The sequence below is a fragment of the Alligator mississippiensis genome, chromosome 6 (genome assembly GCF_030867095.1).
Source record: "Alligator mississippiensis isolate rAllMis1 chromosome 6, rAllMis1, whole genome shotgun sequence".
In the NCBI taxonomy this organism is placed as follows: domain Eukaryota; kingdom Metazoa; phylum Chordata; order Crocodylia; family Alligatoridae; genus Alligator; species Alligator mississippiensis.
The window spans coordinates 19,386,405-19,403,163 of NC_081829.1; the positions used below are offsets into that span (position 1 = coordinate 19,386,405).

Sequence of the window (16,759 nt, forward strand, 5' to 3'; positions counted from 1 at the left end):
TTTCTAGTTTGGCAATGGCTAATAACCTTGGGTAATCCAGAGTTAAATTTGTTACTCCAGAAGGACAGAGTGCTGCTATTGGCTAAATGCTGGCACCAGGTTTTGCCCTGCATAGTATATAAATGTGACTTCTGAAGTGCAAATTGATTCCCTGCTAGAATGTGAAGTGGCTGCTGCTACACTTTAAGATGGAAGCTTTGGGAATAACAACCATTTTCCTGATGGTTTGTCTGTCTTGCTTTCTCTTCTTTTCAGCACAGAGAAAAATATCTGGAAATGGGAAGCTGCCACCTGGACCCATTGTTTTCCGTATCATAGGGAACATGTTACAGCTGAACACTAAGAACTTACCCCAGTTTCTGTACAAGGTAAGGGTGCTTTCTCCTGATTAGTTGTTTGATTGTAAGTGAGCATTAAACCTGAAGAAGAAGAATCCTGAAATTTCAGTGGTTTGCACAGTGGCTCACTTCCTCATACTATTTTTCTACACAAAACAATGTGGAATACTAGGTATAACTTATTCAAAGCAGCCTAGGGTAGCTTTACTAATAGGTAATGCAGAATAAACCTTCTCTATGTCACTGCAATCTGTATACATTACCACATGGTGAAGAGTGGTGTCCAGGGGATTAAGTATGAAAATGCACAAAAAACGTCTTGAGTTCTCTGTCCAGCTCTGCAGCTAATGTACTGTGTACACGTAGCACATGACTTAAGAAGCCTATTCCTGTTCATGTATATTATTTGATGACTATTTCGTGCAATATGCATAGATAGCAATAGGGGCAGGAGACTGAGCCCAAGGCATCTTTTCTTGTAGGTCAATACCTAGCTCTGGTCTGGTCTCCTTTTGGCTTCACATATCTTTCTGTCTTTGCTACTCAGTGGGCCAGCTTCAAAAGGGACAGTTGAGGGCGCTCTTGGCCCTGCCTTGCCTCTGACCTGTTTATTGTCTTTTTTTCCTGAGACGTCAGAGATTTCATAGGTTTCATAGACATTAGGGCTGGAAGGGACCTCGGAAGATCATCGAGTCCAGCCCCCTGCCCAAAGGGCAGGAAGTCAGCTGGGGTCATAGGATCCCAGCAAGATAAGCATACAGTTTGCTCTTGAAGGTGTTCTGTAGGCGCTTGAACCACCTCCGGTGGCAGGCTGTTTCAGACCTTGGGGGCTCGGACAGTAAAGAAATTCTTCCTTATGTCTAGCCTGAAACGGTCTTGTAGTAGTTTATGACTGTTCAACCTAGTCGTCATCCCTTGGGGCGCTCTGGTGAACAAACGTTCCCCCAGATACTGGTGGTCACCCCTGATAAACTTGTAGGTGGCCATCAGATCACCCCTGAGCCTGCATTTTCCAGGCTAAAGAGCCCCATGGCTCTCAGCCTGTCATCGTAGGGTCTGCTTCCCTGACCTCTGATCATGCGCGTGGCTCTTCTCTGGATTCTCTCAAGCTTCTCCACATCCTTTTTGAATTGTGGAGCCCAAAACTGGATGCAGTACTCCAGCTGCGGCCTTACCAAGGCCAAGTACAAGGGGAGAATGACGTCCCGGGATTTGCTTGAGAAGCATCTATGGATGCAAGCCAGCGTTTTGGTTGCTTTACTAGCCACAGCATCACGTTACAGGCTCATGTTCATCTTGTGGTCAATGATGACCCCTAAGTCTCTTTCTTCCATAGTGCTAGCCGGCGTAGCACTGCCGAGCCTATAAGGATGCTTCGGGTTTTTCTTCCCAAGGTGGAGAACCTTGCATTTATTGGCATTGAACACTATCAGATTCTCGTCCGCCCACTTGCTGAGCCTGTCCAGGTCAGCCTGGATCACCCGCCTGTCTTCTGGTGTGGATGCTTTGCCCCAAAATTTGGTGTCATCTGCGAACTTGGCCAGTCCGCTTCTGACTCCAGTGTCCACATCATTAATGAAGATGTTGAACAGTATGGGTCCAAGGACAGAGCCTTGGGGGACCCCACTGGTCACAGGACACCATGATGAGTGACTTCCATCAATTACTACCCTCTGGGTCAGACCACGGAGCCAGTTTTCCAGCCAGTGGATCGTGGAGGACCCAAGGCGACAATTGGCCAGTTTCTCCAAGAGGTGATCATGGGACACCAGATCGAAGGCTTTTTTGAAGTCAAGATACATGACATCAATCTCTTCTCCCTTGTTCAGGTGATAGGTCACCTGATGTGGGTTCAAAACCCCTTCTGTCTGGGCTGAGGGTGGAGGGGGCATAAAACCTGGTTCTCCCACTCCTTGTTTAACTACCCTAACCAATAGGCTAATCAGCTAAAAGGTGAAAGAAGCTATTGCCTTCTCCTCTGTCAAACAGTTGTGTCATTTGGGGGACTTACATGAGGACTAAGTGACTTCCTGGCTGGAATTAGATCACAACAGAGCACAAGTGGCCAGAGTGGCCACTGCATGGTCAGGACAAGTTAAGTTGTACTGGCTAAGGAAAGGGGGAGCCAAAAAACATACACATAAGTAGCCCAAAATGTCAGATAAGTGGCTAATGTTAGCTGTGTAAGTGCTGCTTACCCACCCAAAGGAAAAGTTAGATTTGAGCTTTTTTTGTTTCACTTTCTGACCTGTAAGTTCACTGTTACTTACTTCCTTCCCAGAACCAAGCTAAACTAAATTTAGTTGTGCTGTGCTGTGAAAAGTTTCCTTTGTGGGTTTGCATGGTGGATTTATTGTCTGTCATGAATTTGCATATCAAATATCATAATTTTACTAAACAATGAATTATTTTTTTCTCATTTAAAACACTGCAAATTTACCTTTGGGCCTAACAGCCACATGGGTTTCTTTTTTTCCTCATAAATCATTCTAATTTGTATAAATTGTAGAGGAAAAAAAACCTGGTCTCATAGATTCATAGATTCTTGGGTTGGAAGGGACCTCAGCAGGCCATCTAGTCTGACCCCCTGCCCCTGGCAGGCAAGAAAAGGGTCACCAAAACTGGTGTCATGTGATCCCAGCCAGATGCCTGCCCAGTCTCCTCCTGAAAACCCCCAAAGATGGGGCATCTCACCTACCTGCAAGAAATTAGGTGTTTTCAAATTTTGTCATTGAGTCCAGATGTGTGACCTGCATTGGAGGTTTTTTCCCCTCGGTGAGTTTACACAAATGTAACTGAGTGAAATTTAGGAGAAAAGCTAATTGATGCAAAAATAATTCACTTCACTCTTTGGCTCTGCAAGGCTAACAAAGTGAGAGAGAGAAAAAACTGTCTTTGGTTATTTTACAGTCAACTTGTGGTTCAAATAAAAGGAGCAGTTCTGTAGAAGTGTCACTTTTACATAAATGCTTTTCAGAGCAGAGTTGTTGTTCAAATAAAACCAAATGAGGAGAGCGCAGATGAAAGGATCCATAATAATGAATATTGCTCTTAACAAGGAGATAATTATATCATTGTCAAAATTCTGACTAGTATAAATTTAGTGGCTCGTGGAAAATTTAGTCAATTTATAATGAACTGTATTCTCATTCTGATTATTTAAACCCAGTTAATTAAAACTTGTTGGTCTTTTGTGATAAACTTTTATAGTTCAGTAAAAAGTATGGTCCAGTGTTCACAATATACTTGGGCTGAGAATGGGCTGTAGTCCTGCATGGACATGAAGCTATGAAGGAAGCTCTGATGGATCAAGGGGATGAATTCAGTGGATGAGGCAGACCGCCAATAACTGAAAGGTTCAGCAAAGGAAGGGGTACATTTCAGAAATTTCAGTGTACTTGAGTGATGTTCTCTATTTGCGAAGAATATAGTTAAGAAGAGAAATGGGGAAACAGTTGACATTTCATTTAGTATAGCAATGAACAATAGAGATTGCCTTGCTAATGACCCATTTTCCTCTTATGCCATTGTCTGACTGATAAAGGCTTCCAAGTACCTTACTGTAGGTTAATTAGAGACAGTAACTAATACATCCTAAATTGTGACTAGAGGTGCTGCGTTGGAAAGAAGCAAAGCAGATCTGTAAAATCACCACAGATTCCTAGCCACTCCGAGTCACTGTACCAGGTATAGCCTGTGATCAAGGAAGAGCTCGAGATCTACCATACTGAGTCACACCAAAGATCCATCTAGCCTACTATCCTGCTTCTGTGAATAGCAGATGCTTTGGAGGAAGAGTATAAGTAAGATAGAGAGATCCATCCCCTATCCATACTGTCCCAATGACCATGTACACATTACATCCCTGACTGTTGTGTTTAACAGCCCCTGATAAAGCTATTCTCTTTATCATGCCCCGTACCCTGCCTTAGTTGCCATTTTTCCAAGATGAAGCATTCCAGCCTTCTGGACTCTCCCAGTATGAAAGCCATTCCATTGCTCTAATCATCTTTGTTGCCCTTTTCTAGCTCTGCCTTTTAAGATAGGGTGACCACTCAAGATGTGAACATACCTATGGAAGATTTATTTACCTATCAGTTTTTGAGGTTTTAGCAGTGCTTGACAGTCACGTGCTGATCAGTTCTTATTTATAAATAATTTTTTTAAAAATTAAACCATGTACTAATCCTTAGAATGACCTAGAATCCAGTTAAAATACAACAAGTCAGGACAGGAAATATGCTGACAACTGGTTCTTCCCCATATTGGCAGCAGGTCAGTGATATCAGTAGGTTCACACAAGAATGACCCAAGCTAGCTCTGTACAACACGGCTGAGTTTTTATTCATCCATAGGTAGAAAGTTGAGAGATAAGACACTTACTCTCAGTGATTGATTAATTCAGTATGCTTTTATCTGATCTAGTTCATTTTCCAGAACTTGCAAAGTTTGTAAAAGTGATGGGTAAACTGTGTAGCACAGGGGTGGCCAGCTTGGAGCCACAAATGGCAAGAGCAGGCTCTACATGTGGCATGGGGCCGACTGGGAAAAGGACAGGCAGCACAGAGTAAATAGGACAGGAAGCATAAAGCAGAGCAACGGATCCAGGGTGGGGGTGCAGGGCAGCAGATAGGGTAGGGAAAGGGGATCAGTGGCACTCAAGGTGCAGGGTTTAATTTGTGATATGCCTGCCAAAAAGGTTGGACATTACTGATCAGGGGTTGCATTAAATACAGTGATGTATTTGTTGCATATTTCTTGCATATGCATATCAGAAAACACTGCGGGCACTGTAGCTATATTAACTATCATGAATCCTATGAAGAATATCTTCAATATATTTATTTATAGTGCTCAATATTGGTACTTATTACAGAGTCTTGTCAGGTGAAAGATGCTAATTTTACCCAGCTGTTTGTGTCCCAGTTTATTATCTAATTTTGACACCCTACAGGATATGTGCTTTGGTCAAATTACTGTGACTAGCAGAATTCTCTATTCTATGACAGTTTACAGTGTGTTAGAAAATAAAATGCAAGTACTACTGATGGTAGCCAATATAATTATTCTTCTGTCTTATAAGTGCAATTAAAATGCAATGAAGTTAATATGTATTTCCCATGAGATCCTGAACATATTGGACAATTTAACTACCAAGTAATTATGGTAGAGCTTTAATATAATCTCCCAAGTAGAACATAAACCCAATGATGTTCCAGTTTAAATTGAATCTTTAAATCAAGAATGTTTGGGTGGATTTGAAATTAGGAACTTGAATCTGGGCTTCTCATTTTCCATTTTTTTTCCTTTTCTTCTCTCAGGGGTTATTTTCAGCAATGGGGAGCCATGGAAGCAGCTCCGGTGATTTGTCCTGACCACGCTGAGGAATTTTGGGATGGGGAAGAAAAGCATTGAGAAGAAGATCCAGAAGGAAGCTCATTTTTTAGTGGAAAGTCTCAGGAACACACATGGTGAGGACCACTTTCATACGGAGCTAACAACGATCTGTTTCGGGGTGGATTATTTTAGTAGTGACTCTTGGTCCCAGCTGAACCTGGGGTTCCATTGTATCAGTGCCACTATCTGTTAGTCTAGAGAGAGAGATGGAGGGAAGAGCTGATAGGTTTTTCAGATACAAAGAGTAGTCATTATAAAGAAGATGGCAGTCTATCTCCTGTGAACACCAAGAACAACTGGACAAGGAGTAATAGGCTCATATTGCAGCAAGGGAGAAGGTGGTTAGATATTAGATGTGGTTAAGCACTGGAACAGATCACTTACAGAAGCTGTGGAATGCCTGTAACTAAAAGTTTGTAAGAGCAATTTATACAAATGTTTGGATGAGATAGTTTAGATGGGGATGATTATGCTGCTTGCAACTCGATAACCTGAAATCTCTCCCAGCCCTACTTTTCTATGATTCTACAGCCACCCAAAGCAGTGACTCTGGCAGAACGTCTGAGAAGGATCCTCTTTTAAATGGGATCCTTTTGGCCAGTGCTGGTAAATAAGCCCTACATCAACAGGCATCTGTTACTCTCTGAAGAACCGATTGACCCTAATCAGATCAAAAAATGTCAGGCAGAATCCAGCAGAGGCACTAAAGTAAAAAATGATTCTAAGCAAAGCATGGGTAAGTGTTTTTAAAAGGTGAGTGATGAGATTAGGGGAGCTCAATGTCCCTGAAGAATGTTAGAACTAGTCTTAGCCTGGGGTCAGAGATCCAGAACCCTCACTAGCACCAGTGAACGTGATGCTGAGGGCAAACTCGTCAAGTTAAAGCTGAACTCTTTGTGCTTGTTTTGTTCCAGAGTGGCCCTTTGACCCCACCTTTTTCCTCACCCATGCTGTCTCCAACATCATCTGCTCTACTGTCTTTGGGAACTGGTTTGACTATGAAGATAAGAAGTTTCTAACTTTAATCAGACTGATAGAGGAAAATGAAAATCTCTTCCGCTCTCCAGTGGGAAAGGTAAATTTGGGGGGGGGGGATTTCTACTCTTCGCCCTTTTACTGGGGGAAAGGGCAAACTTCTTTCTTTTGCTGTTAAGATTTTGTAATGAATTATTATTCAAAGTTCTCAAAATATTCCCCTTCTCTTCGTGAGGCTGTAGCTGCTCCCAAACCCAAACTCAGTCTTACTTTTCAGGATTCCCGTACTTCATTGTTTCAGAATGAAGTTTGATCAAGGACAAAAGGAATTACAAAGAATCACCTATTTGCTCTTAAAGCATTAGCATTAAGAGTCATTTGACATGCAGGCAACTTAGTATCAAATGTGGCCATGCTATCTATTTGAAAAATTAACTCCTTTCTGCTTTCAGCACAGTCATATATCCTATACACATCACATTCTCCAAATCAGACTCAAATGAACAATGAAAGGCCAAATTCTATGCAGTTGAAATGAAATGCAAACTCAGTTGAAATGAATGTGGTTACACCGGTAGAAAAAAATGGTCCCTTAACTCAGGAAGACTTAGGGTTTTTGTTTGTTTGTTTGTTTGCTTGCTTTTTGAACATCTATAATGTATTTTCAATTTGTAAAGAAATCTGTGCTCAAGGTTAAATTTGTGCATTTGAATGTGACTTTTCCAGGGGCAGGATATTTGTTTGCTGAATGGGTTTACATGGGAAATAATGGGTCATATCATAGCTGATATGATATGGGAGCTGACAGGTGGGAGTTTTTAGACAGGAAGTTCTTCTTTAGCAGCTTGCTGCGCACAATGGTGATAACATCACATCACCTTCTAGCTTGTAACACAACTCAGCATGAGAAATATCACTACCCTAACATAGGCAGACAAGGTTTTTTGGGTAAACCCAATATCTTTTACTACACCAACTCAAATACTTGGAAAAAAAATTCTTAGCAAGCTTTCAGGCACAAACACCCTTTGTCAGGCTGAGGAAGCATCTGCAGATGATCTGTGTTCTTCCAGGATAGAGTAGTAAAGCAGCCAGAGACCAGTACGTGTGCAAGAAAACCAGTCAGTTAAAATGTAAATTGAGGTGGTCAGTAGGTGAGAGATGGGTGGGGGAGGGGGTAAGGGAGAATGAATGTAGCTGTAGTCAAAGGAATGAGAACAGTTGGTAAAAAGTGGAGAGTTTACCTGAGGAGTCAGATGTTAGGCAGGTTATAATATGTCATAAATCCGTTGTCTATATTTAGTCCATGATATTTTATATCCAGATTTTTTGTATCCATTGCCCTAACATTTCATTATTTGCAGAAGATATTTACAGCAGACATTCTGTGTTTGTAACATTCCTAGTGTGCATCCGCTGAGACTGGGTTTTTGGTTGTAGCCGTGTTGGTCTAAGGACACAGGCAGTAGGGCTGTGCAAAGCTTTGGGCACTGATTTGATTCAGAGGAGATTTGGTCCGATTCAGTGGCCAAATCTCCAAATCCGAATTGAATCAGGGGACCATTAAAAAGGTCTGAATCAATTTGAAGCTCTCTGAATCTTTGGAAAAGATTCAGAGAGCTTCAATGATTCGGGCAGTCCCCACTTGCTGCAGCAAGGAGCTAGAGCTGGACTTGTAGCTGGTAAGCAGGGGCAGGGCAGGGGGGGCTGGAGGATGTGGGAGAGGAGCATGGGGGAACCCCTGCCAAGCCATCCTCTGCCTGCTCCCCAAGCCCCCCTCTCCATCCTCCACCCGCTCCCCCAACCCCCCTCCCCCCCAATTGCTGCCCTGCCCGCCCCAGTTCCTGGTGCTTTAAAAAAAAAGCCCCACTCTCTTGGTCCTGCCAGGTGAGGAGTGATCCCTGCTGCCCCACACTGCATGGGGGGCTCTGCATGAGCTCCCACCATGGCTGCCCCACCTGCCACAGCTCCAGGCTTTTAAGAAAAAAAAAAACCTGGACTCACCAGCTTCTGCAGTGGCCGCAGGGCTTCAGGGGGCTCATGGAAGAGTCCCCCACATGGTGTGGGGCAGCAGGGAGCAGCGGGAATACCCCCTGCCAGGCAGGAACTGGTGAGTTGGGGGTTTTTTTTGGGGGGGGGGGTTTCTTAAAGGGTCGGAGCTGAGGTGGGCGGGGAAGCCATGGGAGTGCTGGAGGGGTGGGGGACTTGTGCACAGCCCCTCATGCAGCGTGGGGCAGTGGGGATCGCCCCCCACCCGGCAGCACCTGGTAAGTCGGTGCTTTTTTTTCAAGGTCCCAGGAGTTGGGGCGGGCTGGGCAGCCATTGCCGGGCTGGGAGAGCAGGCAGGGGATGGGCCTGCATGATTCAGAGACGTGGCAGCAGCTGAATCTGCCAAATCTGAATCCAAAGCGAATACTAGGCACTTAGCACAGGCCTAATAAGCAGGCAAGGTTTTTGAGTAGATGTGATATCTTTCATTAGACCAACTGAGAAGTTGGAAAAAAGTTCTTAGCAAGCTTTTGGGTGCAATTACCCTTCTTCAGGCATAGGGAGTGTCTGCTGTTCTGAGACTCCAAGGACTTCCCTATGCCTGAGGAAGGGTGCTTGCACCCAAAAGCTTGCTAAGAACTTCTTTCCAACTCCTCAGTTGGTCTAATAAAAGATATCACATCTGCTGAGACTTACAGTTTTCAGATGCTGAAGAAGGATTTAGGGAAAATTTTTGGGAGGCCTTCTCTTTGGCATCAGTTGACCTCGTTCATTTTATGACAGAGGAAATTCACAAAGAGATTGACCATGTGATTGGCCAAACCCAATGACCTTGCATGGCTGATCAAGGCCAGACGCCATATACGGATGCAGTGGTACATGAGATCCAGAGATCCTTCAGCCTTGCCCCAATAGGTCTGCCATGTGCTGTGACCCAGGACACTCATTTCAGACAATATGTTATCCCCAAGGTAAATTCTCAATGTTTGTGAAATGTCAGATTCTTCTGCTTTCTCCCTCTCAAATTATTCATGACATGAATGTTTTCACCAGTGTTAGTGGGGTAGATAATTTTGACAATTTCTAATGCTTTACAAATTATTATTGGCATGAAACAGAAGAGATTGGTATGATCTTTCAGGTGAACATTTCTCATGCTAGCATAAGTCATTTTCTTCTGTGCCAAAATAAGTTGTCTGGAGTTTAAAAAAAAAAATTCATTCCCCTCCCCACCCCTACCCCCAGTGAAAAATAATGCAAAATGAAGGATGAAGGAATAATTTCATATATCACTGGTTTTTTTTGTATCTTCTTCTATTTCAAAAATTAAAAACAAATAATTAATGCAAACCACAATGAAAGCCATGATTCAGGGTTGTGGTTTTGATTGAGACTTCTCTATGCCATTTAATGATCAATACACACAAATTTATGACTAATAATAATTAGATCCTGCATCCCAAATCACTTCATAAATGCTGTGCGAACATCACTGGCTACAAATCGGACAATCAGAGCTCTGAGGGCAGCACTGACTCACTGAAAGGCACTTGATTTGTTGGTAACTGTCAGGACAGATTTCCGCAGTCCAAGTCCAAGGTCTGATAAGGTCTCATTGGGTATGTATTTGTATTTTTTGCAACTCTTATTTGCAGGGATGTGAAAAACCAAGAAAATGCAAGAGAAAATATTAAAATAAGAAAGGTAGGAACTTACTGTCTAGAGACAAGCAACCCAAAAGTGATGGAGTTCAGGTCCATCAGTGTTGTATGGGCTCCATACAACATTGGCAGCATGACCCCCAAATGTAAGATAGTAGATCAAGGGTACGGGGAGGGGTAGGCAGGATGTGGGGGATAGCAGAAGAGCTTGGAGGAATCAGAGGGGGGAGTTAGTGGAGCCCACCAGGGGGTTGGGGGTGGGGATCAGAGAGGCTCTAAAATCCTGGCAAACCCTTCGGACCCTGCCAGCCTCCCCCATGCCACTGAGCCACCCCTGATCCTGCAAACCACTCCTGGGGCTGTTTTTACCAGTGTTCACCAGTTCTGGGAGCCTGACTGAGGGAGCCAATCGTCTTGGTGTGCGGTGACCAGTAAGGTCCCTTAAGGCTCTGTCCTAGGGCCTATACTATTTAACATCTTCATCAATGATGTGGACATTGGTGTCAGAAGCGGACTGGCCAAGTTTGCCAATGTCACCAAACTCTGGGGTAAAGCATCCACACCTGAGGACAGGAGGGTGATCCAGGCAGATCTTGACAGGCTCATGAAATGGGCGAATGAGAACCTGATGGTGTTCAGCACTGAAAATTACAAGGTTCTCCACCTTGGGAGGAAAAACCTGCAGCATCCTTACAGGCTCGGCAGTGCTATGATGGCTAGCACCACAGATGAAAGGGACTTGGGGGTCATGATTGACCACAAGATGAACGTGAGCCTTTAGTGTGATGCTGCCATTAGCAAAGTGAGCAAAATGCTGGCTTGCATCCATAGATGCCTCTCAAGCAAATCCCAGGACATCATTCTCCCGCTGTACTCGGCATTGGTGAGGCTACAGCTGTAGTACTGCATCCAGTTTTGGGCTCCACAATTCAAAAATGATGTGGAGAAGCTTGAGAGGGTGCAGAGGAGGGCCACACACATGATCAGAGGCCAGGAAAACAGACCTTATGAAGAGAGGCTGAGAGCCATGGGACTCTTCAGCCTGGAAAAGCTCAGGCTCAGGGGTGATCTGGTGGCCACCTATAAGTTTATCAGGGGTGTTTATCAGGATCTGGGGGAATGTCTGTTCACCAGAGCGCCCCAAGTGATGACAAGATCAAACGGTCACAAACTCCACCATAACCGATTCAGGCTGGATATAAGAAATAACTTCTTCACTGTCTGAGGCCCCAAGGTTTGGAATAGACTGCCACAGGAGGCGGTTCAATCACCCACTTTGAACATCTTCAAGACACATTTGGATGCTTATCTTGCTGGGATCTTATGATCCCTGCTGACTTCCTGCCCCTGGGGCACTTGATGATCCTCCAGGGTCCCTTCTAGCCCAAATGTCTATGAAAACTATGAAATCTATTAAATTAAGTCTGGTAACAAATGGATCAAGCATAGGGCAAATTATGTTATTGTTATTTGAGGATTATTTGATGGTAAGATTCAGTGTAACTTTTACAAAACCTAGAAGAGGTTCTTCAAGGCATCAGCACATCTTCCATTTAAAGCATAATGGTAGACTTCAACACTTGCCAGGAAGGGAAGTGCGTGTTTGTGTGGATGGCTGGTGCATGAGGGTGTTAGTGTTGAAAAGTAGATGTTTGCTGAATGTTCATATTGCCCTGCTTGAGGCCCTGAAAATCCATTAATCTACTTTTGTAATTTTCTAGTATATCACCCGGGTCAACTGTGCTAGTGCCACCTTCCTCAAGCTGCGGCAATGTGTCTTCAAAAATAAGGCCCTTCAGAAGTAGACAAAGGTCCTGGTTTACACGACTGTCATGCTGACTACCCTCCTCTACTGCAGTGAAATCTGGACCATCTACCAATGCCACATTAAGACCCTCAAGAGCTTTCACCAGTGGTGCTTGCGTTGTATCCTGGGGACCAAATGGGAGGACCGCCAGATCAGCATGAGCATCCTCCATGAAGTTGCGTCCACCAACATCAAAGCCTTGCTTTTGAGAAATCAACTCCAATGGATAGGCCACTGCATCCAGATATCCAAGAACCACCTTCCTCACCAGATTCTCTTCTTCCAGCTCTCTGTTGGCCAACGCTCAAAGGGTGGCCAAAGGAAACAGTACAAAGACATGCTCAAGGTCGCCCTCAAGCACGGAGGCATTGACATCAACATCTGGGAGGAGCAAGCTGCTGACCATTCAGCATGGCACCACCTGGTCCACCAAGGCATGCGCCATTTCAAGACCCAATGACTTGATACCGAGGCAGAATAGCGACGGTGGAGGAAGGAGGGGACCAACCCAGGGCTGTGAATCCCACTCCCTCTTGCAACAACATGCCCCCATTGCCAAAGAATGTGTGCATCCAGAATTGGGCTCCTCAGTCACCTGAGGACCCATCAAGCCTGTCGGACATCATCCTTGAACCTCGAAGGATCACCACCAGTGACCCTTACAAATAAATCACAAAGAAGGTTGTAAGGAGAAGGACTCATCATCTTTTTTAATTAACAATTTGTCAGAGACTTAAGCGATGTGGAGTAGGATCACATTTACATGGACTTAAACCCACTTTTCTCCAGGTAAAAAGAAATTAGAAGCTTTACTAATAAGCTAGCGGCCTAAAGCTATATTATTCAGTTTAAGATTGGAGTGAAAACAAATACGATTTTATTGGAATGTACATTAATTTGCTATATCATACATGATGTATTAAAAAACCACAACAAACTAGGCACAAATTATAAAAATATGCTGTTTCTTTAGTCCTGTAATCATTAGAAGAAAATGTAGTACATCTCTTTCAGATTCATAAAACAAAATTAAGCCTTCTGGAGCATTTTATCTGTGCATCCAATGCTTCAATGAAAGTGATTTCCACACCTGAGTTAATATTTTTCACTCAAGTTAAAAAGTCTGCAGGGTTGTGAAATAGAGCTATATTACTAGGAGCAGTTAGCAGACAGCAGAATTGCAGAAGAAAGAATAGCTTGATTAGTGGAACATTTTCAACCATTAAAAAAGGAGGGAGGGTTATTAACACCCGTGGAATGAAGTATTTAGAAGGAATTCTAGTAGATTACAATGTGCCGTGAGTTCAAGTGACTCCCTCACAGCTGCCTGAATAGAAATGCTTCTGCCACTGCCAAGCAGTTTGTTTTATACTTTGGTGGACCAGGAATCAAAGGGGGTGCAATGGAACCATGGCATCCTCCCACCCCCAATCCACCCCTCTGCTAATTTTGCATTTCCAGACTTAGAAAGGAATGGTTTGCTTCAAATCTCCACTTTCACTGGCCCTCCATATCAAGTTTCAGTAAATACTTAGCTAAATCCAAAGAGCTAAATACAAATTCACACTGAAAGAAGTAGGAATAACTTTTATATTATGTCAGGCCATGTCTCTCAGACTAATTCAAGCTTCATATCTGGGAGGAAAAATAACTATACCTTTTGAAACCTTCCTTGGAGTCTCAGAACAGTAGAGAAGGGTGACTGCACCCGAAAGCTTGCCAAGAACTTTTTTTCCAACTACCCAGTTGATTTAATAAAAGATATCACATCTACTCAAAGTACCTTGCCTGCCTTTTGAAAACTTCCACATTTCACACCCCACACTCCCAAATATAGAAGATTTTTCAAGATTCATGGCTGAATGTGTGACACAGAGTACATCCTGGAAACAGTCTTGAGGAAGGCTGGTACCCCAGGAGATAGTCTGGATAAGGCAGCAGGAACTTCCTGATGTAGCAGGGCAACAACAAGGCTAGGCACCCAGGCCCTTGCAAGGGCAGTAGCAAGATTGTCACCTCTACTTACTATTGTAAAGAGTTCTTTATAAAAGTTCTTTATATAATAATGTGTTGTTTCCATACCACAGACCTCATCAAGATACTACAGGCAGCGTGTAGCCACTCCTTTGCCCTGAACTGACTCAATTGCTGTGTCAGGCACAAGCTACAGAGTTCAGTCAATAGCAGCTGTGAGAGGGTTAACATTGGACCCTGCCCCTGCCACTTGCGGAGCCAAAAAGAAGTGGCAGCTATTTTGGCAGCCATTAGAGCAGTATCGCTCTGTTTCTATTCCAGCAAAGGAAAATCCGCTTCCCAACCTTAAGACAGGCACTCCAAGTTTGGGTGGTTGGTTTTGAGGGAAAGAACATTATGATATGCAAATAAATATGGTAGATACACATTAGAATTCAATTAAAAATTATTGAACATTATTCTTGGTGCTTATCTTGTATTTGTGCCAATAACACATCCATTGTCTAAATTCTGCAGAGCAGCATGAAAGGCCGTCATCTCTCCATGTTTGTGCTGTTCCAGAAGTTGCCAAACCCCTAAGCAATATTTAACAACTCTGGTGGGTATAGACAGAGAAGCTATACCCACCAGAGTTTAGAAGGATTCATTTATGATTAATTTTTGTCCTTAGTTTGAGAGTTCAGGAGGGAGCAAATATTTAAAGGGAAAACATGGTTGATATACAAACTAAAGTTGAAAGGAGTTCATGCTTAGCTGGGCAATGTCCAGTAACCAATAACCTGGGTTTAATGAGTCTACAGTTAAACTCATTAATCCAGATGAATAGAGCAATGCTATTAGTTAAATACTGGCACTGGTTTTTGCCCTGTATGGTAAGAAGTACAACTTCTGAAATGCAGGTTGATTCAAAGCTACAATCTGAGAAAACTGCTACAGTCTGGGATGGAACCTCTGGGGACAACAACCACTTTCCTCTTGGCTCATCTCTCTTGCCTTCTTTTCTTTTCAGCATGGAGAAGGATGTTTGGAAATGGGAAGCTGCCACCTGAAGTCATTGCTCTCCCCATCACAGGGAATACTCTGCAGCTGAGCACTAAGAACTTGCCTCAGTCTCTATGGGTGCGCCTATCTGAGCATGGTTTACTGTAAAGTAAGCATGTGTGTGTATAAGTGTATAGCAAAACCCCCCGTTGTTCTTTTTTTTTATTTAGAAATATGACATCCCCTTTTCCCCCATCCTGTCTGCCTTTTTATTTCCCCTCCTCTATTCCCTATGGGTATATATATATAAGTGGTTATAAGTTAAGTTGAAAACCCTGTGTATATAAGTCCCCTTTTATAGTAACCATGAGCTATTGCAATAGTGCTTTGCTGTGTGTGTTGGATTACTGTAATGTATTACACCATATGGTTATTGTGTCTTAAGTGTCTCTATGTTAACATTGTATGATTTAGGCCTGCAGTGTGGGTTGGCATGAGTGATGTCAAGTATCCATTTTGTGCGTCAGGTTCCCATCTTGTTCCCATCTTGTCCCCATGCCTTGTTGTGTAAGTATGTTGTAATTATGAAGTCTGTAACCTCTCTCATGTAAACTGGTTTTCCTTGAATGCCTGAAACAAAAGGGTGAATGCATGAGTGAAAGACGATGATAGGCAGGACCCCCTATTAAATCACCCCACCATCAAAACCAATACCTGGACCAAGGACCCAGCCATTGGAACCAGCCTCAGCATTCAGGAAACAAAAGACAAGGCAACCCACCATTGTGCCAAGCTGCACCTGCTCAGTATGAACATCTGGAACCCTCTGGAACAGGGCTGACCTTGCCCGGACATGCCTCCCCACAGGAGACCACAGGTAGTCTGACCCATAAAAGGGGTAGTAAAGACTGACTCCTTGAGACATCATCTTCACCTGAACCAGACCTGCTCCACATCATGTTGCCTATCAGCCCAGAGGCCCTGCTGGCAACCCCCTCTGGACAACACCTGCTGGAGAAAGACCCTGACTGGCCATCGAGGACCCCCTCCCAGCCTGGATAGGTAGCTGTCACCCCCACTCTCTCTTCAACCAAGGACTTGGGCTCTGTATCTCTTCCTTACCTGGACTCCAACCCTTCCACTGAGTCTCTTTCTCCTGCTACCACTGTGTGAGTGTGTGGGAGTGCTTGTGTGAGTGTGTGTGGGAGCCAAGCTGTACAGTACAGTGTTCATTTAATAAAACTCTTATTTGGACCCTGAGTTGAATTTTGCTTTACTATGGTTCAGCCCTACTCCAATCTCTGCTCCTCACCCATCTAACTTCTGTCTCATTTCTCCTTCTCCTGCTTCTGGCTCACCACCACCTCCAACACCTGTCCCATGCTCCTGTGGCTCCAGCTTTCCTGAGCTCCTGTCTGCCTGCAAACCTGTTTCTTTGCTATTGCCTTATCCCCACTGCCTTTTCCCCAATCTCTGCCACTGCTATTGCCTCATCCCCACTGCCTTTTCCCTGATATCTGTCGCTTGCTCTTTAGTTACCAAGCACCCCAAACATAGGTACCACAGGCACCAACACACACACACTGACACCTGAGTCAGTGTTTAACCTGTGTGTATATGTGTATGTATGTGTGTAT

The 16,759-nt window shown here is 43.8% G+C and overlaps 1 long non-coding RNA gene across 1 annotated transcript; it reads left to right on the plus strand.

Moving 5' to 3' along the window:
• Positions 1-16,382, plus strand: LOC106737754 (uncharacterized). Its single transcript, XR_009462979.1, has 4 exons — positions 1-368; positions 5,660-6,810; positions 12,082-12,956; positions 15,151-16,382. It is a non-coding gene; the product is annotated as an uncharacterized LOC106737754 (long non-coding RNA).
• Positions 16,383-16,759: the final 377 nt, after the last annotated feature.